General features: G+C 37.8%; 1 protein-coding gene across 1 annotated transcript in view; it reads right to left on the bottom strand.

Moving 5' to 3' along the window:
* Positions 1-11,009, bottom strand: part of zfyve28.L (zinc finger FYVE-type containing 28 L homeolog) — a gene marked incomplete at its 3' end in the record, with an annotated part of 28,643 nt that extends 17,634 nt beyond the window's left edge. Inside the window, 1 exon segment of the mRNA NM_001093695.1 lies at positions 10,917-11,009.
* Between the last annotated feature and the right edge of the window lie 3,914 nt (positions 11,010-14,923).

Below are 14,923 nucleotides of genomic sequence, written 5' to 3'. Positions count from 1 at the left end.
CAGAAAGCTCAATATTACATGATGGCCATCTCCGATAGACTCCGCTTTAATAGATAAAAAATATTCCCCTTTTCTCTCTAATAATGAAACAGTACATTGTATTTGTTTCCAGCTAAGATATAATTCATCCTTTGGAAGCAAAACAATTGTATTGGGTTTATTTAATGTTTAAATTATTTGTTAGTAGACATAAGGTGTGGTGATCCAATGTACCGAAAAATCCCTTATCTGAAAAACTCAGGTTCAAGCATTCTGTATAACAGGTTCGATACCTGTACAATAAAATACTAGCCTTGTAATCAGCATGCTTTCTAGATTCTAGGTTGTCAATAAACTGTACTTATTTCAGCACAACTAGGCACAAAATATACAAATGCTTTGCCCTATAATATGGCTAATTGCAACATTTGATGCAGTAACGTAACTAGTGGGGGGCGGGCCCTGGCCCGCCCGCTCCCCCTGTAGTTCCGCCACTGATATGATGGTAAATCTGCCAAATTAGCAGCTCTTTATAGTAAATAAGCCCCTAATGATGCAGACAGAATGTTCCAGGTTGTTTTAAGGGACATGGGTGTAAAGCAATCATCCTAAATATTACTAGAGAGTTGGAGGTAGAATTTGACACATATCTTTAACCCTTCATAGTTCACCGCCTCACACATTTTCATCTGGTGTCCTTCTTGCTTCAGTAGTATTTTAAAGGGCAGAATATGGCCTATTTGACATTACTTCAATGAATAGGGCTTGTGCCGAACACACTTTTTGCCAATTGTTTAAATTATACAATATATGTTTTTTTATTTAAATTTTTCACTTAACAGGGCAAAATCTCAAAATAAAAGCAAAGTCACATTTTACTTCATGTCCAAGCACAGTAAGAACAAATTGCCAGTCCACTGAAAAGGATTATGTATGTGTTGCTATACATTACTAAATATCCTAAAAGCTCCACATCCCACAGATGCCTATATTTTAATGGTGTCTTGTAACCTTCTGTATCCTTCATATTGTAATACCTGGGTCAGGTAAACCAAGTGAATAGTTCAATGGACTATACTATATTAAATTGCACCAAACGTAAAAATATGCCAGCCCACAAAACTAACTTTATCTTCAGGTTCCTTTGTTGAGAAAGATAAAATAAACCAGAAGAAGGCTGCCACCCCTTACATGGCTATATGCAATACTAATATGTATTTCATAGAATCCACAACTATTCTATATACCACATAATGGTGGTGATAGTTTATCAGGGGATCCCAGTAAGCTATGTAAATGGAGAGTCATTTTCGATCTGGTATGATTCATCCCTAAAGAATTTCAGAGAAAATTTGTTTAGACTTGCAGTGACGCAGAGATGGTACGGATGTGTTTGATATGGCTTGGATTATTAGGGCAATTTCAGAACTATTATACATCACATATACTGCACATATACCCTCACAGGAATCTGGAAATATATCCATTACTTTTCAGTGCATGTTGTGTGCTCACTTATAGCAGGGTTCTCACGGTAAATTCATGTTTCAACGGTGGGTTCGTAAGACATGTCAAGTGTAATGGCCACAGTTGACGCAGAGAAACTGGCTCAAGAGCAGGTTTAACAAGTATGAGCATAATAATTGCTTGTTGTTACTGAAAGCCGTCGATCCCTTTTTTGTTTTCCTACGGCCTACCATTGTATGGAAACAAGTGAATTTCAATCAGACATCGGTATCTTTGGTCAATGATTGCATCTGCCTATTAAGGTATTTTAGTAATAAACAAAAAGGGTCTCATCTGTTAACTAGTTATTCATTTGACTGGTTAAAGGCCTGACCTGTGCCTTTACTGTCAAGTTTGGTTCTCCATATGTGTGACCGAATTGTCCAAAGGTCCATTGTTTAGTGCTTAACAGGTTGGGGCTGGGCAGAAAACTATGGCTCAGTTCAATCATCCAGCACCACAGATGAATGCATTCATAGTTTTTATAATAACTTTTTTAGCAGAATTGCTGCCGGGATCCTGGAACTGTGTCCCATGGCTAAGTTGACTAAGTTTGAAGATTTTCGTTTAGTTAAAGCAATATGATAAACCCTAAAATGAAATACAGGTGACCAACACCTATTTGCCTTAAATATATCTTTGCTGTACAAAGAATTTACTCAACACATGCTGCTGCCAAAAGGATGGAGCATATGAGTAATAAGCCTATGCGTAACTGATGTAATTTTGGCAGATGCAATATTAAGTGTAACTCGTTCTGCCCCACAAAGAGCAATATTGGTTTGAAACTAGAGTAGCAGCCACTGCCTTATATGTATGGATATGTATATCCACATATTCTTGGGTGACTTGAAGAGGATGTAGTCATAACAATGGCAAGGCAGCTGTTATTATATAACTGTAACTGTATTGTAGCTGGAAAGTTGCCACAATCAATTGAAGAAATAAGCTTCCTACGCAAGCATCATTTTTTGGGATACCTAATTAAACATTTCACAATAAAACTCAAAAGGGTACAAGCACACAAACCTGTGGTCAATAAGAAGATTAAGGGCATAGGGTACTCATACATGAATCTGTTAAGATGACAATAGAGACAATCTGATGCATGTGATATGGCCTTGAGGGAAAGGCAATATCTGTTTCATCTTTTCTATTGGCTTTCATATATCTTCCTAAAAAGACAATAATCTACATCCTCCTCACTTGACTTCATAGAATAGTTGCTTCCTGTTTTATCAATAATAATTCCAGGAACTGTACAATGCATAACTATATTATATGTGTTTTCCCCTTAAAGGAAAAGTTCATCTTTACCAAACCCAGTTGCAAAGATCACAGTGGTGTCTGCTATAGTCACTGCTTCCAGGGCTCCTACAATCAAAATCCCCATGGCAATTGGTATTGCAGAGGTGCCATCATGGGAAACAGGGGGTATTCCAGTAGAGGGCCCCATGAGAGAGGGTGCACAAAGAGATGCAAAGATCTGATTCAAGGGTCAGAAACAAATTAAGCTTGCAGGGAGCGTGCATGTGGATCCAACTTCTACTTTGTGTGTTTCTGAATACATTCAAGGACCCTCTTACACAGACACACGTTTTAACGAACCTAAAGACATCAGCCAACTGATTCTATTTTATTTTGTTTGTTTGGACCCATGAGAATTCAGATTTGTGTAAAATAACACAACATCCTGCATATCGATGCATTTGACACACATTCAAAATACAAGTTGAATTTGCAAAATTACCTAAGTAAAAAAGTAATATACATAATAGTTAGTAATATATGCATTTCAATAAACATTTAAACACCTGTGTATATGGACCCTGAATCATACGACTTTTTTGAGCTGTCATTTTAAAAGCTCGACATTTTTGTATTATCGCACAAAAACCAGTGCAGATTACAATGTCAAGAAACATCTTCAAATTGTAAAAGGGAACATCTGCCATTGACTTTTACATAGCCTCAGTAGGTTTCAGCTGGAGTATTTTTGGATTCTGATTTTTTACAGCTTTGGGATATAATACATCGCTACATATTCAAGGTTTTTTTCCTCTAAATATTGTTTTCCCCCCTAAAAAACTCATAACTGGGCCCCCAAATGTTGTATAGGGAATATAACACCTTAGCTGGGAGCTGTGAAAGCAGAAATAAGAGTTGTTAAAATAAATAGTTCAGCTTTTCTGCTGACACCTTTGTACAGTTTTAACCTTTCCATGAATTACTCCAAACTGTGTCTCAGTCCATACAAATTATATTAGAAAGTGTACAGTTATACCAGATCAGCAGCAGTATAGCTAGAAGGAACTGGGCCCCAGACCAAAATAATTCCAGGGCTCCACACAAACTGAACTGATTTGTTAGAGCCCCACTAGGCCCCCAGTTGCAAACTGAGGAGGCAGTCTAAAGTCCAGTGGGGGGAGTCACACCTGGACTACCTCAGAGACACTCTGATATCTGTATTAGTCTCGTCACACGGTGTATTCTTATACTGCTGAGATGACAATAAAGTTTATTTTGACTTTGGGAGGGGTGATTTGGGAAAAATTGTAATACTTCCCGACAGCCCATCTTGATGGTCTGTTAGGGTAACAATCAGGGTGAAAACAGATATACTGCCATTGATATGGCTTCTTTATGCAAGAATAACTCTTGATAATTTAAAGTGGCATGAACATCCCTGAAGTGTGATTTTTAATAGATAACCCTTGGCCTTACTTCTGAAATCTTAACTTGCAATAACCATATAAAATAATCTGTTGTAGGCCACTGTAAACATCTGAATTGTGGCCAAAACAATGAAACAAACCATGTAGAACTGTGCTGGGATTAGGTTAGCCAGAAAGTTATGTCACAAACAAAATGATAAAAGAAAAGTAGCCCTTTAACTTGCGTGTTCTTGGTTTCCTGTGTCCTGCAAAGCTGCTAAAAGAAAATGATGACTTGATTTTTGGACTGGGACTTATTCCCATTCTCTTAAACAGTGTTTTGAGTCATGCATTGCAAGATTAAGTTTAATGCTTTAAAGTCATGTACAGACAGGCTATTGAAAATGGGAGGGGGAAATCTGTGTGTCAAACATTGCTCTTTTCGTCAGAAGGAGACAGGATTTCTAATAGGAAAAGGTAGATTTTGTTTGAGTAACTAAACATTTAGATCTCTAAAAGATCAGCCTCTTAACACACAAATTACGGGATGTGCTCCAAACAGAAATAGAGTTCACAAAACAGCTTATTAAAGGGAGAATTTAAAACTAAATGTAACAAAATTAGGTGTTTTACGTATTAAAAGCCATACAGTTACAATTACCTAATTAGTTAGGCAGATCTGGTACATACAATGCGATGGTCACAAAAAGGTAGAAGCAGTAATTTATTGTTTACGTCAGTGGACACTGTCAGCAGTATCCCTGGATGTCATTATAGACATGACTACATTGTCAACTGCTGTAAGGCTACACATTTATTGTTATTGTGACTTTTTTTTTATTCATCTTTCAATTCAGGCTTTCTCCTATTCATATTCCAGTCTCTTATTCAAATTAATGTATGGTTGCTAGGGTAATTTGGACCCTAGTAACCAGATTGCAGAAAGTGCACACTGGAGAGCACCTCAATAAAAAGCCAAATAACTCAGAAACCACAAATAAAAGATTAAAACCAATTTCAGATTGTGTCAGAATATCACTCTCTGCATAATACTAAAAGTTAACTCAAAGCTGAACAACCCCATTCAAAATGCTTCTATAAAGACATTAGCTGCCCTATTTCCAGGGAAACGGTACTAAAGGGGTGGATTACGTATTCCTTGGAGTTAATCATGTGCATTGGTATATTCGTTTTTAGATCAGGTTTATGAACTGATTTATTTTATTACGAATGTTGTTAGGCGTGTAAAGATTCACCAGCTTACCAGCTAAAAGACTTTTGCCTATGATGTTCCTTTGGCATACACTATCCTCGCAGATCTAGGGACATACTGTAGCTACAAGGAGTGCAGAAGTTACATTTAAACCTAATTGGCTAGATTAATTATATCTTAGGATAAAATACAAAGTACTGTTTTATTATAACAGAGAAAAAGGAATCATTTTTAAAAATTAGAAATATTGGATTAAAATGGACTGAGAGACGTCCTTCCCGTAAAAACTTTTTTTTCTGGATAACGGATCTCTTAAGGTGGCCATACATGAGCAAATAAAGCTGCCGATATCCGTCCTTTAGACCAATTCTGCAATTTATCTGTCTGTGTATGGGGGCTTCCGGCGGGTCTTCCCGATCAATATCTGGCCACGATATCGATCAGGAAGGTTACATTTTTCTGCCGACCGACCCTAGGGCCAAATGTTCGATTACCACGATATAGTCCTGTCGTCGGTGGGCATATCGGTGAAAGATCCACTAGTTTTGCGATGTTGCCAGACGAGCGGATCTCTTCATGTATGGCCAGCTTTAGTCAGGGTAGACAATATAGATTTTGACAAACTGCCATGGTACAAAACTGTATAATAAGATGACTCTGCTGCATGTTCTATAAAGGTATTTTTTTTTCCTTGAAATGTTAGTGAATTATTAAACATACAGTATGCTTAGCATTTAATTTATACTGATTAAAGATCACCTTTTGCACTAAACAAAGATTAGCTTTCTCTCTCAGTATGGCCTACCATAAAAGACTTAAAATAATCATATACCATAAAAAAAATACCATAAAAGAAGACTAATAATAATGATAATCTAAAAAGGGAATTATAACTCATCACATACAAGAGATAGTCTATGTTGATGTTAAAAAGTTCAACAGAAAACATATATGCCCATATTTTTCATCACTGAAAACACCATCAACAGGAAAGTTTCCTCTACATGACAACCTATTCTCACAGACTTAGTACCTGACAAGAAACACATGAATTATTTTAATATCTAAGTAACCATAGCTGCGCAGGTGTAGAAACATGCTTGCATTTGACAAAATACCATTAGTAGGCTGAGAGTTAATAATAACACAAGCCGCTCGAAGGCTTAAACATGTAACAAAGTACAGAATGTGAACAAGCAACAACAGCTGTTTGGTCTGTGACTCATTTGTCCCATATGTGATCAGTTCCTCACAGACATTAGGGTGTTGCACATCTTCTGGGTATACAGGTATAGGTTATGTAAAATGCTTGGGTCATGGGGTTTTCAGTATATGGGGTCTTTCCATAACTTGGATCTCGATACCTTAAGTCTACTTAAATATCATTTTAACATTAATTAAACCCAATAGGATTGCTTTGCTTCCAGTGAAAATTAATTATATCGTGGGTAATATCAAGTACAAGGCACTATTTTATTATTACAGAAGGAAATTGTTTTTAAACATTAGAATTATTTGATTAAAATAGAGGCTATGAGACATGGTCTCCCTGTAATTAGGAGCTTTATGGATAACAGGTCATTTTAACATGAAGGACCAGATACGTGGCTAATTAGACATTCAAACATACTAGTCCAGAATTTATTTGGCTAAAAGATTGGATTACTTGAGTGGGTGTCTGGAATACTCTTGGGCTAATGACTGCCTACGCTAGTAGTAAAAAAAAATGTCCAAACTAAATATGAATGACTATGAACAGATTTGATCATAAAATATATATGTGAGTCACACCTACAGACGGATGCCAGTTTAGCAACAATATTAACTTGTATGTGGCCCTGTCAACTGCGGTCCACCCAAACAGGTCTAATCAGACCTGGGCACTTTTGTGACTCACAGACCAATTAGCATCACGTATGCCAGCAGTCAAATGTATCAAATGGTTGCCGTATCCCGTCTTAAGGTGGCATACACAGGCTGATTACAGTTGCTGATCAGTTGGGCAGGTTTCAAAATTCCTTCAGGGCAAGGATTACAATAGTAATAGTACCTTGATTTGGTCCTTGCCTCCATGGCCAGCATTTACCATCGTTGTGATCTGATGAATTAACCTGTTTGGAATGGTCCATTATCTGAACCTGGTCTTTAGATGTACAGACAGCTTTACTAAAGAAAATCTCCATAGAGATGTTAGTGTAAAACTGTGTAAAACTGTTATTGATTGATGCCCAGCAAGTTTGAAAGGCCTTTTGAGCGCTATATTTTATAATGCATTTTAGACAATTTTAATTTAATTAAAGGCCCAGTATATTGGTGTACAGGTATAACTCCATAAAGAAACAAACGCTGCAGCACTCCAAATCCTGTGAAAGTGGTTTATTGAGCCAACAAACTAGGCAACGTTGCGGGCCAATGCCCTTTCACTCCATTTTATCCAAATTATTTTAAAAATGATTTCCTTTTTCTCTGTAATAATACATAGTATAGTACTCGAGCCAAACTAACATATAATAAACCCTTATTGGAGGCAAAACAAGCCTTTTTGCGTTATTTAATGTTTAAATGATTTTCTAGTAGACTTAAGGTAGGAAGATCCAAATTACAGAAAGATCTGTTATCCAGAAAACCTCCATGTCCCTAGCATTCTGTATAACAGGTCCCATACCTTTATATATACATTATAAAATAACAAATGTTGTATTCAATTATTATTTTTCAGTCAACTTTTGCAGCTATAATTATAGGAATTATTCTAATTCTTTGCACAACGACAGTGATTGTGCCCATTTTTTCATGTTATTTAGAAGACACTTGTGCACCTTCATTTCCAAACAGTGCCACCGATTCTCAGTGGCATTGAGGTCAGGACTTTGACTGGGTCATTGTAGGACAGTGACCTTTTTCTTGTTGAACCAATACAATATTATTTTTGCACTCTGTTATGGATGATTGCCCCCTTTAGTTTATTTTAGCAAATTGCAACTTTTCCCTGCAATTTTTTCCTTTAATTTTAAGCATGAGATTCTGTTTTGATTCCCTGTGGCAACTAATTGTTACCCTGGACAAGTTGCTACCAGTAACATCAAAAAATTTAATTTTTTAAAGTAATACAAATATAATGCAGTGCTGCCGTGCACTGGTAGAACTGCTGTGTTTGCTTCAGAAACACTACTATTGTTTTTATAAAATCATATAAAAAAAACCTTCTGTTGCTGCAATATATGTATATATATTTGCAATTGCAGCATTAGTTTATAACATTCTCTTCCCTGCACTCACTCCTGGTTCTGACCCTTGAAACAATTTGGCTGAAGTCAGATTTCCTATGTCTGTTAATCAGCTGGCTTTTATTCCAGTGATTGAGTAGTCCGAATCAGGGCTGCTAAAAATATAAACAGACAGTCAGATTTTGCTACTAGAATCTATTTTGCATAAAAAAAAATTGGTTGGTCATCTGATTTAGGTTCCTAAAATAAAATTAGAGAAAACATGTTTTTTGTAGGATATCCTCATGGGTGGTCCTGGTGATCATCATTGTATGTGGTTTTGCCCTTAGGGCTCATACCCATGACCCATACGGCTAATATTCTTATGAAGCTGATGTGCTGTGCATTTTAGTATGTTCCACTTCAGGGTCTGGCTGACCTTCCAGAACACATAGTATAAGAATATCTTGGTTGGCTCAAACCCTAGTGACCCTTATAGAGCAGAACATCTCTTATCTTTCATTTGCACCATAGGCCTAAACTACACAGATTTAATACTTAAGTTTTTCTTTACTGCTGTTTTTGCCTCCAATCAGCACTATTATGAAGTCCCTGGACAAGATTAAATAGTATGCAGTTGATTTAGTGTCTGTGTATTGCAGAAAAGGGGTGCCAGAGCACTTTGGCTCCCCGTTGATTTTTTTTACCACCATAAAAGTTTTTCAGGTGGGGTGTGCCGTGTATCACAGTGATTTACTCTACCCCTTGTGCCCACCCCCAGGCATAATCATCTTCCTTGGTCCCTGATTCAGTGTAATCCACATGCTGGAAAGCCCCTGGATAACCTTTTTTATATATCCCAAGAACAAGCCTTGTGTTAACCAGCTTAACATCCTTTTTTAAAATTCCAACAGAAAAAAACCAACCTTAGTGGCAATATGATCATGCAAATGATTGCTAAGCAACAAAATTTGAATTGTCACGCAAAACGATTTGACTTTTAGCACCTCATTACCAAAACTAATTGAATAATGTAAATATGCTGAAACTCTCTCAGCATCTTGTGATGAGTTGGCTGGGACAAAACACCACCCAGCCAGACATTTGCCCACACTTAACAACTTACAACAGACAAGTTCCCACAGTTCAGACATTTTTCTCATTTAAACCTGTCCCTAACAGTTCACCAATATCATAGAGGGGGGGAGCAGGCAACGGTTAAAGTTACAGTCTGTACCATAGTGATGGAACCATAATCCCTCTTGCTGGAGTCTGAGCCACCCTCCCACCTAAGTAAACAGTTTCCCTGATATAAACCTGTCTGCTCTGCAAGTTGTGTGCTTAACAACACATTACTACCATCAGGCCCTCTTCATCCCTGGGCAACTAATAGGTTTAGGCTAGGAACAGACATGACTTCCACAGGCTGAGAATCTGCTCCCCCGCTGCTCCATATGCCTGCATCAGGATACATCGCCCTGCTTGGGTGCAGTAGTGATGGTGCAGGCAGACGCATTGGATTTTGGTGCTAAAATGCAACATTGCAATCTGCAGTGTCTGCTTGTACCCGAGCAGAGGCAATGTATCAGGGTGCAGGCACATGGAACAGCGGAGGAGTGGATTCTAGGTCTGCATTGCTCTGCACGACAAGATCTGCCATGTCTGTCCCTAGCCTTACGGTTTCCATTGTTGTGCCCCTTTGCATTCCAGAAGTGATTTTTTAACAAATTAAAAAAAAATCAGACTGTGTTGATTCATGTGAAGAAAAAGCCTGTACTGCAATGTGTAGTCTGTGTGGTCTGCCACATAGACAACAATGAAACATGTGGTGTTAGCCCTTGCTATCAGCTGCACCCCTAGTATAAATGTTGCCTAATTCTTTTCAGTGAGTCATTCCACCCATGCAGTTTGTTGTAGGACACTGAAGTCTACAGTGCCGTCACCTGGAGAATTACTGTGCATAGAAATGTTTAGGGAATGACTGCTCTAATTATAGTCAATAGGAATAGCTGTGTTCATGACAAACTGAGAACGTCTCTGAGGGTTTTTTTTCCACATTAGGAAAAAGTAACAAAGGAATTATGGGAAATAAATAAAAAGCACTAACAAAACACAGGGAACTTTCCTCCTGTGTCTTGAGCAATGAGAAATGCCGGTGCCTAAAATCAAGGAGCGATTTCGTGGCCCAAAATGCTTTGGCAATGGAATTGAAAGACCCCCCACCCACAATCATAGAAAGGAGTGGTTTAACTGCCCCTAATAAAGTATGAGAGGAAACCCACTTTCTTGTTTGTTCTAATAAAAACTGTCGGTCTTTTCAAGTAGTACACAGTGAAGAAATGGATTGGGGATTCTTACCTTTGGTTTGTTCAGCCATCTTCTCACAGCAGAGGGTAACATTGTACAAGCCTGGTTCCTAGAGTGTGGCACTCTGTGCTCAGTTCCTTGGTCTCTCCTTAATGCCGCTTGCCTAGCTGCTGCTTTGTCTTTCTCACCTGGCTCCGCCTTTACCTGTCTGCTTCCAGAGAACTCATCTCCAGTTACAAAATCAAGGGAGCACAAAAAGAACATCATTGTGAAGCATGTCTGCTGCCATCCAATGGTACAACTGGCCTAGTGCACCTTCAGAAGCATTGTAGCAAGTTAGATCTAGATGCACTTAGTCTAACTCTCTCGAGGAGGTGGGTTTCTACAAAGTAAACTGTTAACTGACCCAAGGACTGAGTTCCACAACTGTAGTGACAGCTACGGCACAGTGTTTACAGATGAAAATCTGAGGGATGAGGATGGCACAATCTGCAGACTGATTACAAGAGATTATTTTATTGTTATTTTTAATTCCCATTGTATTATAATTTCATCCTGATCAGCTGGATGGGGACCAAAAAACTAGTCCCTATGAAATACTGGCCTAGGGTAGCAAGCGTTATAACATTTATACTGCAGGCTTTATAGTACATTTTTCCCTGTAGCATGCTTATATTATAGGCGCCATTTATTAAAAGTGAGATATGGCCATTCTAGCATTATATAATGATCCAGACCTGGATTTTTAAAAAAATCAAATTTCTACCCATGTTAACAGGATGTCAGGCCTGAAAAATGGCCAGAGTGTGTCATAATCATTATCTTCAACTATGGGATTAGTAGATAATTGTATGGAATCTGCAAATGTCATTAGATCCACAGCAGCGAGGTTAAAATCCAGTCCAACCACTTGTAACAACAATTCACATTACTGAACATTAATCAGTCATGATCCCTGCTGCAGTGTATTTTAAACAACCATGCACATGAACACATTTACATATATATAAAAATTGTAATGTCGGTAGGTATGTCATTAACATTTTTACAAGTCAGTATATTAATCAAATAAAAATAAAAAAATATACACAGTAACAAAGATTTTTTGCAAATATGTTTTTTCAGTGATGTTCATATATGAAGAAGAATCTCAAAAGGCTTCATCTTGCGTGGGGAAAAAAACTTGATTATCAACTTGCTGAAATGCTGAACACACACTTGACTTCTGTGGCTTCTCATCGGGTTTTAGGTGGTAAGATTTATATTTGTCTTAATTTGATTTGACTGTAAATATTAGTAAACTGACCTTGCCTGTACTTAGCAAGTTTCCAGTTGTTCTTTATTATTTATTTGCATGGTTTATAAACCATTAGGGCTCATACAAACGGGTGTTTTTATGCATTACAGTGTGGTGGCTTTTTAATGTGTTCTGCTGCATTAAAACCTGTGAGTTATAGAGCCAGAGACGGGTTAAAGGAGACCTGTCACCCAGACATAAAAAGTTGTACTGTATAATAAATGTCCTTTGCAAATTAAACATGAAACCCATGTTGTTAAAACACCCATACCTGTTGTCAATCAAATATTGCCTGTCCCTTCTCTTTGCCTCAGGCATAGAGGTGGGGTAGGCAATATCTTTCACTTTCAATTCTGCACATCCTAAATGTCGTTGCCCCCCACATTCCCTTTCCTTTCACAATGCATACGCTGTAATTGTGTAGCCAGTGCATATAATTGGGCATTAAGCTCCCCATTCTGGTAAACAAGATTTTGGAACGATGCAAAGCTTGCCTTAATAACAGTGTTTACAAAATGGTAGCTGCCTGCTTGCTGGGATTGCGTAATTCCAACCCTGAAGGAAACAACATTTCAATCATTTATATAGTGTAAGTAAAGTTTATTTTGCCTGACTAACACAATTGAAAAGAATTTGTAATAATTTCTTAGGGAGACAGGTCCAATTTAAGACTAAGGGACCCATTCACTTAGCTCGAGTGAAGGAATACAGGAAAAATAGTTAGAATTTCGAATGGTCGAATATGGCTACTTTGACCATCGAATGGGCTACTTCGACCTTCGACTACGACCTTCGAATCGAACGATTTGAACTAAAAATCGTTCGACTATTCGACCATTCGATAGTCGAAGTACTGTCTCTTTAAAAAATTCTTTGACCCCCTAGTTCGCCACCTAAAACCTACCAAGGCCAATGTTAGCCTACGGGGAAGGTCCCCACAGGCTTCCTAACAACTTTCTGATCGAAGGAATATCCTTCGATCGATTAAAATCCGTTGAATCCTTCGATTAAAATCCTTCGAATCGTTCGATTCGAAGGATTTAATCGTTCAATTGAACGATTATTCCTTCAATCGTTCGATCGTAGGAATAGCGCTAAATCCTTCGACTTCGATATTCGAAGTCGAAGGATTTAACTTCAACGGTCGACCCTAGGTAAATGTGCCCCTAATGTGGCCCTAGACAAGGTAATGCATTTGGGGCCCCCAACTTCCACTTGGCCGATGTTAAAAAATAGAAGGATAGAAATAATGTTATGCCAATCGTAGTGCCACAAAAATATTTTCACCATGCCTTCTTTGTGGCCACACCCCCATATACCATGTTCATTTCTCAAAAACACAACAGATGACAGACACAGTGATCTCCACCATGTAATGATATATTGTGGCCCAAAGCATTCCATGACACACTGCTGACTAATCTCCCCAAATTTGCAAGTGTGCCACCACCCTTTTGTGTAATCTCAATAAAGCTGTTAAATAAAACCAAAGACTGTGATATAATCAATGAGTGCATAAAAGGGAACCACTGCATAAGATTATATTGTTGGCATAGATGTACACAAGTGGATTGAGAGTCGCAGAAATAATTTAGGTTAATGCTTCACTGGCTAATTGTGTATAAACGCAGGTTAAGAATCGAAAATATGTACTTTGCATTAAAGCTCTTCCTTTCCATCAAATAGGGTTTTGTTGCAGGAGATGTACAGAATTTCGGAATGGTCTATATTTTTCCCTGAGTGGGTAAGCATGTTTGAAGTGCTTGTGTTTATTTCCCTATCTCTTCCATCATGCTAACTACATATCAAAAGGTCATATCTTGTTAATTGCAAACAAAAGAATTCCAAAGGGCCCGGCTGTTGAGATACTGATGTGTCAGAGGTTCTGAAGGAAATGATCTACCAGAGTATGATGTGACTCCTAATCTTTAAGTGAGCTAAAGCAAAGATTACCTTATATGACGACTTTTGTCAAGTGTAAAAGGATTGTAACTTTTTATGTCTTTGTTTCCCATGTTGTTTTACACACTGTATGGTGGAAAAAATATTATAAAGCTGCTCCCATAATCAGATCTTGAGGGTGTGTGGATTTTGCTTTACACATAGATGACATATTGCAATACTTTTATAGGTTGTTCCCATTGACCTCTAACACACATATTATTTAGAATCCACGATCATTATTCTCATTCTGGAAAAGTGAACTGAAAAAAGCTTTGGAAGGCGAACAAGCCTTTTACGTTTTCCCTGATTTAAAAATTCCTGGACTTTACACAATTTTTCTGGTCCCCTGAAAAATATAAAATGGGGTTTCTACTGTACATGTGATTAAATGGAAACTTAAAAAAAAAGTGGCTGTTGGAAGTTGTGGTGTTCCTGTGGCTAAGGGCCAGGCCCGCCTGAAGATCTTTTTACGGGGTAAGTTGACCACTGATAGTTATGCCACTGTTATTATAAAATGTATTTATAAAACACCAAAATATTTTGCTGCACTGTACAATTAATGGGTGTATACACTGAAAATACAGATTTACAAACAATGCGACCAATAATTGATAAAAGAGGGCTACATAGTTTAGTTCTTTCACATGAATCTAAACCCATTGTATTCTACAGGTCTTATCTACTATGCAACCTGTCTTTTCTCCTTTTTTAGATAGCATAACTACCACCATGGATACACAGCAGCTTATTTATATAAACTATAGTAGTGTTCCTGAAGCAGACACACCAGTTTACAAGTGCAAGCCAACATAAGGGT

Source organism: Xenopus laevis, chromosome 3L (genome assembly GCF_017654675.1).
Source record: "Xenopus laevis strain J_2021 chromosome 3L, Xenopus_laevis_v10.1, whole genome shotgun sequence".
NCBI classification, from domain to species: Eukaryota; Metazoa; Chordata; class Amphibia; order Anura; family Pipidae; genus Xenopus; species Xenopus laevis.
The sequence above is the reverse complement of the archived record's forward strand: the minus strand, read 5'-3'. Positions and strand labels throughout refer to the sequence as shown.